The sequence below is a fragment of the Bufo bufo genome, chromosome 6 (assembly GCF_905171765.1).
Source record: "Bufo bufo chromosome 6, aBufBuf1.1, whole genome shotgun sequence".
NCBI classification, from domain to species: Eukaryota; Metazoa; Chordata; class Amphibia; order Anura; family Bufonidae; genus Bufo; species Bufo bufo.
In genome coordinates, this window is record NC_053394.1 from 260,103,695 (window position 1) to 260,121,481 (window position 17,787).

Here is a 17,787-nt window from a genome sequence, read left to right on the forward strand (position 1 = left end):
GATTACCAAGTGCGTATCTCATAGATAGCCGACAGGTATCCAGCTTTCCTTTAAAAAGATAAATTCTCACTGATCGCTTTTCTTTTGGTTCCTTTTCTTTAAGCGCTTTAAATCTTCTAATCCTGTGTCTTATTTCATGGGATTTACCATACGCGTTTCAGAGTATACTACGACTCCTTCTTCAGTGGCTAAATTTCCCATAGAAATGACCTGTTTTTATATCCACCTACACAAATTAATCCACCTACACAAATTAATTAGCTGCAATTATGTGTAGGAAATGACGTAAGTGTTTTTTCTCAATTAGATTTCACAATATAGAGACATATATATGATTAAAAACTTGCTTTTGTCCACTTTAAAAACATATTAAATCATCATATAGATAGATATAAATATATCGCTAAAATATAAGAGAATTTGAAGAGATACAATTAATATATTAAATATATAAAAATGTCGGAGGTTATATTCTTACATGTTTACACATAAAGCCCATAATTCATAGTAAAAATGTCCCCATATTTCATATACTTGATGAAGTGGAGCAAGAGAAGAGAGCTGAGTTGAAAACGCATCACTTGCTAGGCGATAATTCTGCGTTTTATTCACATAGTGCGGTTTAATCGTCATGTTGCGTTTTTACAATAATTCAGCTTTCCACTCGTATTCCATAGTTGTGTACTACTCACAACTGCCCATACTCATTCTTAAAAGGTGGTATATACCCTATGGATCTCCCTATCCATAGATAAGGCATATAAATCTATAAATAAATAGCGTGACTAAATAATCAGGTTAAAACGAGGCATATAGCATCTTCCAAAAGACTTAATCAATAAAAATAAAAGTATTCCATATTTTTTGTATATATAATTTTTCTTTCATTTTTCCAGATTTTTCATTTTTTATATAAAATACATTTTTTGAAGTTTTCAAGTTATATTCTGATATATATAGAGGTGTATCTGTAAAGGTATTTGGGCAGATATTCAGAGAAGTATAATGAGTAGGTGAGGCTCCTCCACCGAGGGGGGGCCCGCATAGTCATAATAACTCACGGGGCCCCCCTCGGTAAAGGACCCCCACCCCCCAGCAACCTCATAGGAACCCATATATTTCTATCTCAGCATTTAATCCTGCTGGTAACAAGGTATTGAAGTCAAAGATATGTCTAGACTCAATCCTCGACATTCTTTTAATGTGATTCCCGCCCCTCCAGTCTATTTCTACCTTTTCAAGTGCAGAAAAAGTAAGTCCCTCTGGATTTTGATTATGAGAGGCTTTAAAATGATTAGACAAGGTGTGTTTCTCATAACCCTTCCTTATATTTGAAATATGTTCAGCTATACGAACTTTAAGTTGTCTTTTAGTTCTGCCCACATATTGTCTTTTACAGGGACATTGTATAATATAGATGACACTATTAGAATTACACGTAAGGAAGTCCTTAATTGTATGTTGATGGGTACTTGTGGTAGACTTTATTGTAGATGTCTTTTTCGGGAAAAGTGGTATTCTTACACCCCATACATTTTCCACATCGGAAAAAACCTGTGGTGTTTGTCCATTTTTGTATGGAAGAATCCACTATATTTTTATTCCTTTTAGGGATAGTGGGGGCTACCATAAGAGCTAAATTTGGCGCTTTAGTAAAGGTGACCTGTGGAAAATGTGGAACTAGGTGACCTATCGTTTTGTCTTTATTTATAAAGTGCCAGTGCTTATTTATTATGTATTTCACCTTTTTATGGTGAGTATTAAAAGGTAAAATAATCTTTATATTTTCATCTTTACATTCTTTTCTAATTTTTGTATCAAAAAAAGACTTTCGATCCATTTGTCTAACTGTGTCTAATGCTGTATCCAAAATTTCTACGGGGTACTGTTTATCAGAGAATTGATTTTTCATAATTAGAGCCTCTTCCTCAAAATCCTCTATTTTAGAGCAATTTCTCCTAATTCGTCTAAATTGTCCTGTTGGTATATTTAGGAGCCATTGAGGCAGGTGGCAGCTGTTATACAGGATATAACTATTCTTTGAGGTGGGTTTCCGATATGTATTACATATTAATTTTGCATCCTCTATTTTAATTTGTAAGTCTAGGAATTCCACCATCGTTTGGCTGGTCTTTCCTGTAAACCGTAAATTACAGTCATTTTTGTTGATATCCTCCAGAAATTTATCCAATGATGCCTGATCCCCCTTCCATATGAAAAGGACATCATCAATGTACCTTTTCCACAGCACCAGGTCTATGAGATACGCACTTGGTAATCACCAGGTCTATGAGATACGCACTTGGTAATCACATAGCCCAGGGCCGTCTTTTCGAATGGGCACGCTGGGCAGTTGCCCGGGGGCCCCACTTGCCTGGGGGCCCGCCTGCCCAGTGAACCCACCAGCCAACTTCCCAACCGTCATTTAGCAGCGTTGCCGCCAGGGCCGTCTTTACCAAGGGGCAAAAGGGGCAGCTGCCCTGGGCCCAGTTGCTCCTGGGGGGGCCCAAGGCAGCTGCCTCTTGAGCCCTGCTAGCTACTGCCCCGGGTGTCAGGCTGTCGGCTACACAGGCATCATGATCGTACTGTGTTAATGATCTTAATTCTAGGACCTTAATGAGTTTTGATCTAGGACCTTAATGACATCATTACCATGTGACCAGTAACCTAGCAATTACTGGTCACATGGCTATGAAGTCATCACAGGTCCTATCAGGAGTGTTGCAGAAGTTAACTGTGGAGCTTTTCTGTGTAAAGATTACATCAGAAAAAGGTGACATGGGGTTGTTATTTTAATATACTGTAAACTACTGTATAGTGGGGTGCTGTGTACTGTGTGGGGGGCTGTATACTGTGTGGGGGCCTGTATACTGTGTGGTGGGCTGTATATTGTGTAATGGGCTGTATATTGTGTGGTGGGCTGTATACTGTGTGTGGGGGGGGGGGTGGCCTGTATACTGTGTGGTGGGCTGTATAGTGTGGGGGGCCTGTATAGTGTGGGGGGCCTGTATAGTGTGGGGGGGGGGGGGGCTGTATAGTGGGGGGAGTGCTATACTGCTGTACTGTATAGTGTGGGGGGCTGTATACTGTGGGTGCGGTATAGTGTAGAGTGCTGTACTGTATAGTATGGGGGGCTGTATCGTGTATAGTTTGGGGTGCTGTATACAGTGAGGTGCTGTATAGTGTGGGGGTCTATACTGCTCTACTATATACTGTGGGGTACTGTATAGTGTGGGGTGCTAAACTGCATACTGTGTGGTGCTGTATACTATAGGGTGCTATACTGCATACTGTGTGGTGCTGTATACTATAGGGTGCTATACTGCATACTGTGTGGTGCTGTATACTATAGGGTGCTATACTGCATACTGTGTGGTGCTGTATACTATAGGGTGCTATACTGCATACTGTGTGGTGCTGTATACTATAGGGTGCTATACTGCATACTGTGTGGTGCTGTATACTATAGGGTGCTATACTGCATACTGTGTGGTGCTGTATACTATAGGGTGCTATACTGCATACTGTGTGGTGCTGTATACTATAGGGTGCTATACTGCATACTGTGTGGTGCTGTATACTATAGGGTGCTATACTGCATACTGTGTGGTGCTGTTTACTATAGGGTGCTATACTGCATACTGTGTGGTGCTGTATACTATAGGGTGCTATACTGCATACTGTGTGGTGCTGTATACTATAGGGTGCTATACTGCATACTGTGTGGTGCTGTATACTATAGGGTGCTATACTGCATACTGTGTGGTGCTGTATACTATAGGGTGCTATACTGCATACTTGGGGGTTTACATCCACTTTAATCATACAACTAAAAAAACGAAATAAATATAGATATATATATAAATGTACACACACTCTGGTGCTGGTGGGTAATGCTGGTGTGGGTACTGCTGGTGCTGGTGGGTATTAATGTTGGAGTGGCGTGTGTACTGCCTGGGTACTCTACATTGTGACATCACAAAAAAAAAAAATGTTTGGGTTTACATCCACTTTAAGTTATTAGTGCCCCTCAAGTTTTGACTGTAATATCTTATGTGTCCCCCTTATATAGCAATCTTAGAGTTGCCACTCGTTCGAGGAAGTGTAAAAAAGGTGAGGAAAAATAAAGTTTATTACGTGTTGGTGAAAATAACCTTTAGTGCAGAAATGAAACGTAATGTTTTGAGTGGAGCACAGAAGAGGAAAAAGGCTGCAGAGGAGAAAGAGAAAATGTGCAAACTTCCAAAACTAACATCTTGGCTCAATCCAGGTGCAACGTCAGCCAGTAGTTCTGCTCCTCCAGATGTAGCATCCACATCTACATGCACTCCAATTCCAGCAGAAATACCAATGGTATCATTACCTGATCCTACTGCTGGGGAAAATCCACAAGAGGAAATGCCCAATAAATATCGCCTTATTGATAATTTGCATTTTTATTCTAGTGCGTGATTGTGTAGACAGGGCCCCAGTGCACTGTATTGCCCGGGGGCCTATAATGCTCTTAAGATGGCACTGACATAGCCTGCGTGATACAACTAAATAGCGCAGCAAAAGGACATTACTAAGCGACCTCTAGGACAGCACAGCTTTATACATCACCGAGGATCCCGGATTCAATATTCACACAGACCCGGTGGAAATTCCTATTACACCGCAACCTACAAAGATCTTTATCACTCGTGGGACGCCACCAGTGTTATAATTAAACCGGCAGTACTCCAGCTACAAACCGTGAGTAAAACAACTGCGGTTTATCTTTATAAATAGGCAGCGAATTTACAACCATAGTGACTTTGCAGTAGTAATATACTGCGCCGAGCATGTGAAGCACCTTATCAGCCATAAATTATTATTCCTATTATTCGAATATAGAGAATTTTTTACTTTATTATTTTTTCGTTTAAATATATTGTATTTATGTATTTATGTATTTTAGCTATGTATTTTAATATGTCGGAATAGATAGCTTTATATGTCACAATAAATATATCGTTATATCAAAACTCTCCGTGTGTAGCCCAGGTGTTGGTGTGCCCTACTGCTCTATACTTCTTGTTCAAAAATTTTAGAGGATTGGGTGAATCCTTTTGTAGGTGCACCCACACCATCCTTGACTAGTAGGTGAGCCCTCTCTAATTTATACTTTTCGTAATTCTGCCTTTGTTGATACTCTTGTGACTGTGAATCTGTGTATGACTTCCCTGATTCGGATCAGTTTATCTTCCGGTAAACTGGCTAACATGTTGACAGAGTCTAGTACGATACCCAGGAAAGTGATCACCATGGATGGACCTTCAATTTACTTAGGCGACACTGGCACGCCTAGCTGTGAAAAAACTACTCGTAGGGTGTCCAGATCCTGGAGTGTACGCCCTGGGTATTCAATCAGCAGAAAGTCATCCAGATAGTGAATAACATGACTGCAGTTAAACTTGACTTCCAACACCCAGTGCAGGACCTGAGCGAACTGGTCAAAAAGCCAGGGGCTACTATTGGAGCCAAATGTCAGTTTGGTGGCGAAATAATACAGGTTCTTCCATTTGATATCATGCCACTGCCAGAGCGCAGGCATGATGGGAAGTAGAAGGCATCTGATATGTCTGCCTTGGACAGATGAGCCCCAGGCCCTGCCTGCATGATGATGGCTATGGCTTGATCTATGGATGAATACTTCATACTCACTTCTTCAGATGGGATGAGAGGCATGCAGGGCTGAAAGGTCATAGACCAGCCTCTCCTTCTTGCTGAATTTACCTGCGACTACCCTCACCGGGTTGACGCGCCAGTGGTCGAACGGGGGAACCGAAAAGGGGGCCTATGAGGAACCCTTTCTATAATTCAGCCTCTATCAACCTGTCCACTGTTGTGGGGACTCTCACCGCGGACTGTAAGTTTTTACACTCATACGTGGCTTCAGGCAGCGCGATTAGACCTGTGTGGAAACCTGCTTCGAAACCTGCGACCAGGAAGTCAACAAATCCAGTGTTATGATGGCCTTGGAGGCACGAGTGTAAATAAGCGGTATCAATGATGCTGATGCACACTCTATCAGACTTTAGTGGACAGGCCAATTTTGGATGCGGGGTGCATGCACAAGTGTCTGTACAGTACGGCATTTGAAGAGGGGGAGAGTACATTGCGCGGGACCTTATATATTATATTGGCAATTATTCTGTTATGTTGTTACCTGCATAATTACTGCAACATCCCACTTTGGTCAGTAGATGGCAGCAAAGCATAAGTCAGTCTAAGGCCTCTTTCACACGGCCGTCTGCAGGCCCGCAATTGCGGTCCGCAATGCACGGGCACTGACCGTGGGGCAGCCGCATGCGGATTGCGGACCCCTTCACTTAAATGGAACAAGTTCTATTTTTTTGCGGAATGGAAGCACGGAATGTAACCCCACAAAAGCACTCCGTAGTGCTTCCATGGGGGTTTCGTTCCGTGCTTCTGTTCCACACCGCATCTCTGGATTTGCGGACCCATTCAAGTGAATGGGTCTGCATCCGTGATACGGCCACGGGAGCGCTATGGCGTTTGAAAGAGGCCTAAGTCTATATTGGAGCTGCCTTATGTAGATTGCAAAGTTTGGAAATAGCTCATTTCTAGCCTGTCTTGGACTCTAACAAGTGTAATAGCTAGATTTTCAGCGGCGACCTCAGCAGTGTCGTGTTTTCAGGGTCCAGGTCTGGAAGAGACAAGGGAATAAGGAAAATTACCAAGAACCTGTTCAAGGACTTGTAAGCGTGGCTTTGCCGTGTCACATTGTACCACACAGTTGAAGTGACATGTGGGTATGCAGATCAAGCATCAAGTAGCAGTAAATTGAGGTGGATGGGCCGCAGGTTAAAGCATAACCAGAAGGATTTCACATGCCAACACCTTCTTAGCATAGGAGAGCTTTGGCAGCTCACAGGGTCTAACACTACTGGGAGCTGGAGCAAGGAAAAAAGCTGCAATAGGAGGAACAGATACTTTAACCTGCGGCCCACCCTTGAGGTGGATGGGCCGCAGGTTAAAGCATAACCAGAAGGGTTTCACATGCCAACACCTTCTTAGCATAGGAGAGCTTTGGCAGCTCATAGGGTCTAACACTACTGGGAGCTGGAGCAAGGAAAAAAGCTGCAATTAGAGGAACAGATACTATTTACCTATGGATTACAACTAGCAAAGCCTCATTTAAAGGGACAGACATAATTTACCTGTGGATTACAAATAGTATGGTACAATACGTAGGTTGCACCCCAACAAGGAACTTGTCCAGGAGGAAGATTCAAGTGCAGCTACGTTGTTTAAAGGACTTTGGGGGAAAAGGTCAAATTGACTGTTTTACTGCTAAGGGCATTATATTTACTGAAGGTTCATTCTCTGTTACCATTTTGTTTTATATATTACCAGTTTCTTTTTCACTACACCATTTAGTAAACTTAATTACTGGGAAAGAACCGCTTTTTGTGTCTGTGTTGCATCGTGTACCCTCTGTACCTTTGGGCCCAGCTCTCGGTCCTCTTTCACACTGACCCCCAGAAGTAGCTGAAGAGGAAACCACTCTATCTGCAGAGGCTGACGGCTCTCCAATCCCAGCCATAAGGTGAACAGAAAGACCTCAGCCTCTGCTTGAAGTTTAAACCACTTTTGTCAGCCATATCTCTGGAGGACATGTTAGCTCCTCAAGACAGCTGGATGCCAAAAATTCACTGCTTAGATTAACTAGCCCAAGGCTTCAAAACCCATGGCTAAGCGGAGAGTGTGAAATGGGGAGAGTGGAAAGCATGGGAATTAACCCTTGTTGAGCTTGTCAGTGACAGCTTCCCTATGCAGTTTGGTGTCCAGCAAACTAGTCATAAATCCTTCACTGACATCCTACATGTTGAGGAGATAAGCTCGAGTATCTATGTTACAGTACATACTGTTCTTAATTGCCAACATAACTTAACTAATGGGAGAACCCTCGGAGGATGGCTTCAGAAACTCAGGTTGTGTCTAGTATTACTGCTGAACTCCATTGAAGTTAGTGGAACTGAGCTGCAATACCAGACACAACCCGTTCATAGGTGTGGTGCTGTTTTTGGAAGAAAGCAACCATGTTTTTCTGATCCTGGACAACCTTTTAACCCCTTCCCGACTGCTCCACATAAATTTACGTCGGCGTTTGGACATTTAAAAATGGTAGCATTCATAATGCAACATATGCCTTTGACCTGTTATACAGCAATGCTCCAGCCCACTATTTGAGAAATTGCCCTAAATGTGGGTTACGGAAAGCAGATTCATTACACGGGTTGTGGGGATGTGACCTTTTGAGATCCTTTTAGGGGCAAATATGTGACTATGCTAAGAGAACTTGGGACGTTGAGGTGCGTGATGTGCCTTAACAATGTATCTTCCAGTTCATTCCCAGAGATCAGGATACAGACTCGACAAACATAGTGAGCATTTAAGGGACCACATATTTAGCTATTACCTGCCAAAAAAATTATTTTGAGGAAGTGGTTACAACCCCAATTGCCCACTCTAGATGAAGTGATTGGAACAATGAAAAAGCTTATGTATATGGAAAGATTAGATACTGAAAGAAACAAAGAAAAAGCCACAAGGAATTTCTTTAAAAAAATGGAGAAAGTTTATTGAAACGACGCTTACAAAACATGAAGTTAGAGAGGTGATGAAATCATTTGCTGGAACTGTAGCGTGCCAGTCCGCCAGTCACAGTGGGCCGGAATGTACATACAGTTCATCGGTTACTCACGGTTTAGCAGACGCCTCCCTGGGCCAGCAGTGCAGTGAAGGGGAGAACAGCACTGAATTCTCCGGTGCACACTCTATTACATGGGACACCGGCCAGGTGGTGATTGAGGTGCCCTTGATGGTGAATGGGTTTCTGAGTGCTTGTCCGGCTGGGCCCCTGGTTTAGGTATTGTCGTGACGCCAGCACCTTGATGGTGCAAAATGTTGAGAGTGGTAGTGGTGTGGAGTTAGAAGAATGAGGCAGGTTAAAATCCAACTAGGAACTTTCTTGATAACAGTTTACATCCAGTTATTAAACAGTCTCTGATACACAAGCAAGTTGGATGTGATTAATCCCAGTAACAGGCTGTGCTGGTAGTAATGTGTCAGGCTAGGGTAGTTAGTGACGTACTCACTGATAAACAGCTCTTTGCCTTGCTTCAGTCTCAGTTGAGGTAGTTCAAGTCCTCGTCTTCTACACACAAGCGATGAAACAGAAATCTTATCTGTCCTTAAAATAACGGTGAGGCTGCCAGAAGCCAGATAAGTCCTACACCTAGATACAAAGGCGCCAAGAGCCTAGAATAATGGCTTTGTCCTTCGTCTTTTTCCAACAATAAACTTGACCAAGATTCACTTGCTACTCCAGAAAAGTGAATGGTAGAATAGAGACTTTTCTTCTGACCCTGGCTTCCTGGCTTAGTACTGAGATACAACTATGGCTCCTCTGGGCCGTGGAGCCCAAGAGAAAGTGCTTGAGAGGAGAAGAGACCTCTCCTACCTCCTCCACACTCCTGCACTCAACCACTACATCTTCCCAACTCCACTAGCTAGGCCTGAACTGTCCTATATATACTGTGGTGCTATCCCCATCTAGTGGTGGATGTATGTAGTGCACCTGACAGCCTGGTAAAAAGGGATTTCACACAGTAGTACAATGCAGCATGAAATTACAGATGACAAAAAGCTTTTGCAGTTCCCACATAAGCTAGTGGGACGCTGCAGAACTACTTGGTTTATGAAGGAACAAATGGCCAATAGGTTAGGTAAACTGTCAGTTTAGTTTCTGGGTCCGGTCTCCTCACAGTGCTGGGGGTTTATGTTCTTGTTTGGGTTTCAAATAAAAAAAAAAAGGATCAGGATGTGGTTTATTTTACTTTATTTCAGCTAAAAACAATATAGGTGGAATAAACGCCATGGAAGATCTTTCTTCGCTTCTGTCATCAGATGTGAACTTGTCTCTGATCCGAATAAAAGTTTATTATAAAGCCACTGTAGCTGGTCTGAGTATGCGGCTACTGCTTTGTAGTATTTGTATATAGTTCGAAGAACTTTGATCATCTACGACCTAGCTACAGTATGAATACCTTAATTTAAGGTACTAAATAAAGAAGTGAGCAAATTCTGACTAATACATCATTTGTCACCACAAGGAATAGATAAATCGGATATAGAGTCAGCTTTTCATTTACTGCCAGTTCACTGAAGGTGTTTTCATTTGATGGGTTCTTACCTCCCTATGAGCTGTTCTGTATCTGGTAATTACTTTCAACTCTTTTTCGGTGTGGATGGTTAATTTTGAGATGGGGATCCCTAATGTTATACAATACCTAGAGGACTTTCTGTTTGTGGGGCCTGGGGATTCCAGGATTTGTGGTTATTTATTGCATATTTTCCAATCATTAAAAGGGTTCTCCAAGAAAATAAACCACACAAATAAGAAGCATGTCATTATAAAAAAACAAAACAAAAAAAAACACCTTTAATTTTCAAAAGTTGCTTGTTTTGTCTATGGGGTAATCCTTATGATTAATTTAAATAGCTGATGTCCTGTTTGTTCTGTCAGAAACTTACACATCAGCACATCTCCTGCCTTGCCTGTAAGGGTCCATACTGTGCTACTGCAGCTGCCCCCATCAAGTAAGCATTTTTGGGCCGCTTGTTCAGAACAAGCCATTGCTTTTTCCTCTACTACCATATCTGTGTAAACTCACAAAGGCATCTGCCCCATTAAGAGATCATTTTGGGGTGGACCTCTTGGCTAGAACAAGCCATTGCCTCTTCCGCTACTACCATGTGTGTATAAACACGGGCAGGTATCTGCCCCCAATATGGGATATGTTTTGGACCGTTTGTTCAGAAGAAGCCATTGATTCTTCTGATGCTACCATGTGTGGCAGACATCTCCAAAAGGGGAGAATTTTTAAACCTTTTTTTATTATTTTAAAAATCAAAGTGCAGTGTTATTAAACTGGCTATTTGTTAACATTGGCAACCCTGCATTTGCCCAAAGATATATATATATATATATATATATATATATATATATGTCACTTTTTTACTCTTAAAAGGCCATGCGATTTTAAATTTTTTTGTTTTTCACTCATCACTTTCCCAAAACCATATCTTTTTTATTTTTACTTTCAGCTGTATGAGGCTTGAATAGTTTTTCTTGTGTTTCTTTTTATTGCCATATTCTAACCCCAAGAATCTTTTTATATTTACCAGATGTCTATGGAGCTGTGTGCAGGCTCATTTTTGGGAGGGTGATCTTTACTTTTTATTGATACGATTTTGAAGTGTATTTGACCTTTTGATCACTTTTTATTCATTTATTTGGGGAAGTAAAGTGACAAGAAAATGGTAAAATGGCCATTTAGAATTTTTGTTCCTGTTATGAAATTCGCTATATGGGATAAATATTTTTATATTTAATAGTACAGGCGTTTTCAAACATGGCGATGTCTATGATGTTTTTTAGATTGGCAATTGTATTTTGTGATAGCTATATATCCATCACAAAATACACCATTCACTGTATTCCAATACAGTGCTGTGACCGGGGAAAGCTGTTACGGGCGCAGGATCACTCAGCTCCTGCGTCTTCATCGCTCAGATGCCGTGGACCAAAGGATCTGAGGGGTTAAATTAATACGATTGGCCTTATGGCTGATCGCAGACATTCGCCCCCGGCCTCTCCCGGTGGCTATGGCGCCCTCAGCACTTGAGAGCAGGCACCATCTTTAAGGTAACGACTTCTACCATACATATACGGTGGAGGTCACAAAGGGATTAAAGAGTCACTGCACTTTCACACAATGTCATTTCATTTAATAGAGAACGGTGTAACTAGCGCATTTCTAAATCATTTCACTTAAAAAAAATGCGTGCATCCACCTGAAAAGAGCTGTAAAGTCATGGCCACTAGGGTCTCACTTCCATGTAACTTGCAGTCCACTGCCTGTTGTCAGTTAAGATCTGTCCCTGATAACAGAGACTAGGAAATCGGCTGAAAGGAAGTGGGGGGTCTCATAGCTATCTGAGATCCTGAGCCTGATACAACTGCTCCTACACAGCCTCTGAACATCATGTGATTTAACCCTCATCAGTAGGGATGAGCGAACCCGAACTGTATAGTTCGAGTTCGTACCGAATTTTGGGGTGTCCGTGACACGGACCCGAACCCGAACATTTTCGTAAAAGTCCGGGTTCGGTGTTCGGCGCTTTCTTGGCGCTTTTTGAAAGGCTGCAAAGCAGCCAATCAACAAGCATCATACTACTTTCCCCAAGAGGCCATCACAGCCATGCCTACTATTGGCATGGCTGTGATTGGCCAGTGCAGCATGTGACCCAGCCTCTATATAAGCTTGGGTCACGTAGCGCTGCACGTCACTCTGCTGATACAAGTGTAGGGAGAGGTTGCAGCTGCGACGTTAGGGCGAGATTAGGCAGATTAACTCCTCCAAAAGACTTCATTCTGTGATCGATCTGCAGCTGTGGATCATTGCACTGCTGCTATTCAATTGCTCACTGTTTTTAGGCTGCCCAGAGCATTTTTCAGTCACTTTTTTCTGGGGTGATCGGCGGCCATTTTGTGGCTTGTGGTGCGCCAGCACAAGCTGCCACTAAGTACATTTAACCATCAATAGTGTGGTTATTTTTTGCTATATCCTACATCAGGGTCAAGCTGTCATCAAGTGCATTTAACCATCAATAGTGTGGTTATTTTTTGGCCATATACTACATCAGGGGCAAGCTGAGCCTGTCACCCAAGTGCATTTAACCATCAATAGTGTGGTTATTTTTTGGCCATATACTACATCAGGGGCAAGCTGAGCCTGTCACCCAAGTGCATTTAACCATCAATAGTGTGGTTATTTTTTGCTATATCCTACATCAGGGTCAAGCTGTCATCAAGTGCATTTAACCATCAATAGTGTGGTTATTTTTTGGCCATATACTACATCAGGGGCAAGCTGAGCCTGTCACCCAAGTGCATTTAACCATCAATAGTGTGGTTATTTTTTGCTATATCCTACATCAGGGTCAAGCTGTCATCAAGTGCATTTAACCATCAATAGTGTGGTTATTTTTTGGCCATATACTACATCAGGGGAAAGCTGAGCCTGTCACCCAAGTGCATTTAACCATCAATAGTGTGGTTATTTTTTGGCTATATCCTACATCAGGGTCAAGCTGTCATCAAGTGCATTTAACCATCAATAGTGTGGTTATTTTTTGGCCATATACTACATCAGGGGCAAGCTGAGCCTGTCACCCAAGTGCATTTAACCATCAATAGTGTGGTTATTTTTTGGCTATATCCTACATCAGGGTCAAGCTGTCATCAAGTGCATTTAACCATCAATAGTGTGGTTATTTTTTGGCCATATACTACATCAGGGGCAAGCTGAGCTTGTCACCCAAGTGCATTTAACCATCAATAGTGTGGTTATTTTTTGGCTATATCCTACATCAGGGTCAAGCTGTCATCAAGTGCATTTAACCATCAATAGTGTGGTTATTTTTTGGCCATATACTACATCAGGGTCAAGCTGTCATCAGGTGCATTTAACCATCAATAGTGTGGTTATTTTTTGGCTATATCCTACATCAGGGTCAAACTGAGCCTGTCACACAGTTATTCTCAATAACTTCACACACACGCTACAGTGCAGATCCAAGTCTAATTCTGTGATTAAACGTATACCTGTCACCCAGCGCCTAAAAAATAGGCCTCACATTTATATTCATCCAAATCTGTCATTACTGCTTTAGCTGGTCAATTTATTTAGTGTCCGTCAAAGCACAGTTTTTGTTCTGGGTTGAAATACAATTCCCAATTTTGCAATTCTCTAAATTAGTGGTTTCTGCTGTATCAGGCCTACTTTAAATCTATCCCTAAAAGGGTATATTAGATTCAAGGTGCTGATAGGGTAGTTCTCAATAACTTCACACACACGCTACAGTGCAGATCCAAGTCTAATTCTGTGATTAAACGTATACCTGTCACCCAGCGCCTAAAAAATAGGCCTCACATTTATATTCATCCAAATCTGTCATTACTGGTGTGCCTGTATTAGTGTAATACGGTACCTAAATAGATAGCCAGATAGTTTTAGGTGTCTGTAAAAAAAAGGCCTGAATTTGAATTCAATACATTGGCCCGAATAATATTTTTCTTATTGTGGTGAACAGTAACAATGAGGAAAACATCTAGTAAGGGACGCGGACGCGGACATGGTCGTGGTGGTGTTAGTGGACCCTCTGTCACGGCCATGCTCATGACCGTGACTTCTTTACCGCATGCAGTTGCCTGCGGTTTTGTATGGGTGTTCAACCACGGGTGAGGGCCGCTTGTGTGTGGCCTCACTTGTGGTTGCCGCGGGCAACTAGTGTTGTATTTAGCAGCAGAGCAGCCTGAGCGTCGCTAGGCAGCTTGCTGCCCTGGCATGCGGTCTCACCTGACTTTCTTTATGTTAGGTGTGTGTGTTGTGTGCACGGTGTATTATGTATTGTGTGCACTTCCCCTTTATGTGTCTTTCCCTTCTGTGGTACTGGAAGGGTTAACTTCCTTCCCAGTGTGTGTGTGATGTCACTGGGTGTGTCCAACCCTTGGGTGTGGCCACTTGGGCCTATATAGACCCTCTCTTTAGCAGGGCTCAGTAGGTTGTTTCAGTCTTGCTAGCTGGAGCAGCCTCCTGTCTTTTCTATCCGCCTGTGAGAGCCACCACTGTGGTCATAAGTTTAAGTTTAAGTTTAGCTAAGTCTGTGTGATGTTCGGTTTATGTTTTCCTGTATTATTCAGTGCTGCCATGTATCTGGGTTCCGGTGTGTGGATGAGTTTGTGCTGACTTCTGTTTGCTATTTGTGGACTTCAGCTTTCCTGCACACGGATCCAGTCAGCAGGGCTGTGGCAGGTGGCTGGAACTAGTGCAGCACCTGCCATATACATAGGCTTGCATTTGTTCCCCTTTTCCCAACAGCTTGGCCAGTGAGACTCCTGCTCCTCCGTGCCTAGGAGGAGTAGGTCGTCTTACCCTGACTCCTAGCGCAGGGACCGGACGGAGGGTGAGTTAGGGATCCGAGGTTCCTGCGCATGGGTCCTCCTACCTTTAAGGTCGGCCCATGCAGTTAGGAGTTAGGGTCAGGGTAGGGACGCTGTTAGGAGGTGACCTGCTCCCTATCCTGTTCTCCTGGCTGAGCAGCCATAACATCACCAGGCACGCACGGCTGAGGATTTCCCCCATCCTCAGCCGTGACACCCTCTGGTGCTGGGAGAGGAAGTGGCCGTTCTGCCACAGCCACACGTCCTAGTGTACCAACTACCTCAGGTCCCAGTAGCCACCAGAATTTACAGGGATATTTGGTGGGGCCCAATGCCGTTCTAAGGATGGTAAGGCCTGAGCAGGTACAGGCATTAGTCAATTGGGTGGCCGACAGTGCATCCAGCACGTTCACATTATCTCCCACCCAGTCTTCTGCAGAAAGCGCACAGATGGCGCATGAAAACCAAGCCCATCAGTCTGTCACATCACCCCCATGCATATCAGGGAAACTGTCTGAGCCTCAAGTTATGCAGCAGTCTCTTATGCTGTTTGAAGACTCTGCTGGCAGGGTTTCCTAAGGGCATCCACCTAGCCCTTCCCCAGGGGTGGAAGAGATAGAATGCACTAACGCACAACCACTTATGTTTCCTGATGATAAGGACATGGGAATACCACCTCAGCACGTCTCTGATGATGACGAAACACAGGTGCCAACTGCTGCGTCTTTCTGCAGTGTGCAGACTGAACAGGAGGTCAGGGATCAAGACTGGGTGGAAGACGATTCAGGGGACGATGAGGTCCTAGACCCCACATGGAATGAAGGTCGTGCCACTGACTTTCACAGTTCGGAGGAAGAGGCAGTGGTGAGACCGAGTGAACAGCGTAGCAAAAGACAAAGAGGGAGCAGTGGGCAAAAGCAGAACACCCGCCGCCAAGAGACTCCGCCTGCTACTGACCGCCGTCATCTGGGACCGAGCACCCCAAAGGCAGCTTCAAGGAGTTCCCTGGCATGGCACTTCTTCAAACAATGTGCTGACGACAAGACCCGAGTGGTTTGCACGCTGTGCCATCAGAGCCTGAAGCGAGGCATTAACGTTCTGAACCTTAGCACAACCTGCATGACCAGGCACCTGCATGCAAAGCATGAACTGCAGTGGAGTAAACACCTTAAAAACAAGGAAGTCACTCAGGCTCCCCCTGCTACCTCTTCTGCTGCTGCCGCCTCGGCCTCTTCTGCTGCTGCCGCCGCCTCGGCCTCTTCCTCCGCCTCTGGAGGAACGTTGGCACCTGCCGCCCAGCAAACATGGGATGTACCACCAACACCACCACCTGCGTCACCAAGCATCTCAACCATGTCACACGCAGCGTTCAGCTCTCCATCTCACAGACATTTGAGAGAAAGCGTAAATTCCCACCTAGCCACCCTCGATCCCTGGCCCTGAATGCCAGCATTTCTAAACTACTGGCCTATGAAATGCTGTCATTTAGGATGGTGGACACAGACAGCTTCAAACAGCTCATGTCGCTTGCTGTCCCACAGTATGTTGTTCCCAGCCGGCACTACTTCTCCAAGAGAGCCGTGCCTTCCCTGCACAACTAAGTATCCGATAAAATCAAGTGTGCACTGCGCAACGCCATCTGTGGCAAGGTCCACCTAACCACAGATACGTGGACCAGTATGCACGGCCAGGGACGCTATATCTCCCTAACTGCACACTGGGTAAATGTAGTGGCGGCTGGGCCCCAGGCGGAGAGCTGTTTGGCGCACGTCCTTCCGCCGCCAAGGATCGCAGGGCAACATTCTTTGCCTCCTGTCTCCTCCTCCTCCTACTCAGCTTCCTCCTCCTCTTCTTCCACCTGCTCATCCAGTCAGCCACACACCTTCCCCACCAACTTCAGCACAGCCCGGGGTAAACGTCAGCAGGCCGTTCTGAAACTCATATGTTTGGGGGACAGGCCCCACACCGCACAGGAGTTGTGGCGGGGTATAGAACAACAGACCGACGAGTGGTTGCTGCCGGTGAGCCTCAAGCCCGGCCTGGTGGTGTGCGATAATGGGCGAAATCTCGTTGCAGCTCTGGGACTAGCCGATTTGACGCACATCCCTTGCCTGGCGCATGTGCTGAATTTGGTGGTGCAGAAGTTCATTCGCAACTACCCCGACATGTCAGAGCTGCTGCATAAAGTGCGGGCCGTCTGTTCGCGCTTCCGGCGTTCACATCCTGCCGCTGCTCGCCTGTCTGCGCTGCAGCGTAACTTCGGCCTTCCCGCTCACCGCCTCATATGCGACGTGCCCACCAGGTGGAACTCCACCTTGCACATGCTGGACAGACTGTGCGAGCAGCAGCAGGCCATAGTGGAGTTTCAGCTGCAGCACGCACGGGTCAGTCGCACTGCGGAACAGCACCACTTCACCACCAATGACTGGGCCTCCATGCGAGACCTGTGTGCCCTGTTGCGCTGTTTCGAGTACTCCACCAACATGGCCAGTGGCGATGACGCCGTTATCAGCGTTACAATACCACTTCTATGTCTCCTTGAGAAAACACTTAGGGCGATGATGGAAGAGGAGGTGGCCCAGGAGGAGGAGGAGGAAGAGGGGTCATTTTTAGCACTTTCAGGCCAGTCTCTTCGAAGTGACTCAGAGGGAGGTTTTTTGCAACAGCAGAGGCCAGGTACAAATGTGGCCAGACAGGGCCCACTACTGGAGGACGAGGAGGACGAGGAT